This window comes from Frankliniella occidentalis, unplaced genomic scaffold, assembly GCF_000697945.3.
Source record: "Frankliniella occidentalis isolate FOCC.00 unplaced genomic scaffold, Focc_3.1 Scaffold46, whole genome shotgun sequence".
NCBI classification, from domain to species: domain Eukaryota; kingdom Metazoa; phylum Arthropoda; class Insecta; order Thysanoptera; family Thripidae; genus Frankliniella; species Frankliniella occidentalis.
This window is the reverse complement of record NW_026267176.1, coordinates 1,208,527-1,210,606: the sequence shown is the minus strand read 5'-3', so window position 1 is coordinate 1,210,606 and position 2,080 is coordinate 1,208,527. Positions and strand designations below refer to the sequence as shown.

Below are 2,080 nucleotides of genomic sequence, written 5' to 3'. Positions count from 1 at the left end.
GGGGGGGGGGCCTGGGCGGCTCAGCAGCGGTGGCCCCTGCCGCTAGAGCTAGGCCCTTTCGGTGCGGCGTCCGGACGGGCCGGCCTATGGACCCTTGCCGTTGTGACGTGAACAAAAAAGGGACGGGAATAAGGCAAAAGAGAAAGAGGTAGGAGGGGCGCAAAGGGGGGAACAAGAAGGGCAGGGACGAGGGGAAGAGAGGGGATGTGGGCGCGCACGGGCACAGTGCCACTAGGTCCAGAGAGAGCCTTCATATTGCATGAGAGAGCTGCACGCGAGCCAGCGAGGAGTGAAGGAAGTGGGTTACACAGATATAAACAAACTGGACGTGGGACGGGACGGGATGAAATGAAAACAGCGGGGACGTCGTCGTCGTCGTCGTCTGACGAAGGGAGCTCTGATTGTATACGACCCGTTTCGCTCGCCGGGTCCCGGATTACACAATAAACATTCACAAAATGAGGGAGGAAGGGAGCTGCTGCCGTCTCACACGCTTAGTAAATCGTCTGCTTTGATTCAAGAAATTTTTCGGGAAAACGTCAATTTTCTTCGGGAATTTTCAGTGATATGATAGAATTTTATATGTCAATGCAATTCATCACGTGACTCACGTGACCCATTTGCTGAGCGTACCCGCAGTCGCAGTGAGTATGCTGCTGGTGGTGTGTACGTTGAGTACTCGACTCGGCCTGCTGGCACCCTTATCCCTTTGTTTCGGGGGTGCACCTCAAACTACTGCACCCAAACTACGCTCTCTCTCTCCGCGCCGAGGTCGAGGCTGGGCCCGCGGGCGCCGCCGGGCGTCCGCGGTTACCGTGGGCGGGCGGGGCGCGCGGTCCTTGTTGCGGGGGACGGGGACGCGGCCCGGCGGAAGGGAGTGCGCCGCGCACCGCGCCCTCTGCGCGTCTTTCTGTCTCACTCTTCCCCCAGGGCGGCAAATTGGATGCAAAGGCAGCAGAACAAAACGTTATTGTGTTTGCGGGGAAGCTTTGTCCATCCCCGCCCCGCCCCCGCCTCCCTCGCCGACGCGGTCACTCCCGCGAACTCAATCTGCGGCCGCGTGGCTGGCGCCGCTCTCGCTCCCCGGGCGCGCGGCACAGCACAGCAGTGGTGGCGCTGGGCCGCGAGGATTCCAGCTAATTTTATGCGGTGGCAAAGAAGAAGTGAGTTTGGCGGGTTTGGCGAGAAGCCGCGCGGCCCCGCCGCGGAGAGCTCCACGGGAGCGCACGGTCCGCGGCCCACCCGTCCAGTGAACGACCTTGCTCGCTCCTTTCCCGTCCACTCCGGTCGCTACGTGAACGACCTTGCTCGCTCCCGTACCGTCCACTCCGGTCCCTACGTGAACGACCTTGCTCGCTCCCTTACCGTCCACGCCGGTCGCTACGTGAACGACCTTCCTCGCTCCCTGCCCGCCCCGAGTCCACTCCGGCCGGCGCAAACAAACACCTCCCCCCGTGTATGCAAATTGCTGGGGAAATGGGTTATTCAGCGTTCAATTCATTGCACAGCAGCAGCAGCGGCAGGAGCGGCAGCAGCCGGCCGGATAGTACCGGACCGCTACTGCAGGGGAGGGCCTCATGAAACATTGATCAACAAAACGACGAAGATGGACGCCTGTCCGGCATAGCGGCGGCGTCGGCCGGCGCCCAAGGAAGGAGCGGCGCGGCGTGGAGTGGAGTGAAGGCACACGTCGTGCTAAAACGGGGCGGCAGGTGCAGGGTTGGCCGGGCACGATCGGTGGGCGGCGTAAAAGTTTGGAGCTTGGAGGTGAGGCCCGGGTTTCGTGGCGGCGGCGCCGCCGGGGCCGCTCCGTTCGACCGGAGCAGCGGCTGCATGGAGCGGAAGGAAGAGGATCGGAAGTAGTGGGGGCGACGCGCGAGGCTTGAGCCGGGCGAGTGACGACGCCCCGGGAAAACTCGTTGGGAAAGTTCGGGTCAGGAATATGAATTCGGTCGTGGTAAGAGGGAGTGGCGTGGGCAGGGCGGAGGAGCGGCGGGGCGGAGGGGCAGGAGAGGCAGCGGGAGGGAATTAAGGTGGCAGTTCCGAACCGACCATAATGGTGGAGATCTGTGAGGACCTG

General features: G+C 62.6%; 1 protein-coding gene across 1 annotated transcript in view; it reads right to left on the bottom strand.

The window, feature by feature from the left end:
• LOC113201877 (ankyrin repeat and death domain-containing protein 1A-like) overlaps positions 1-2,080 on the bottom strand; it is a 60,454-nt gene that overhangs the window by 30,188 nt on the left and 28,186 nt on the right. The gene's annotated exons all lie outside the window — the stretch shown is intronic.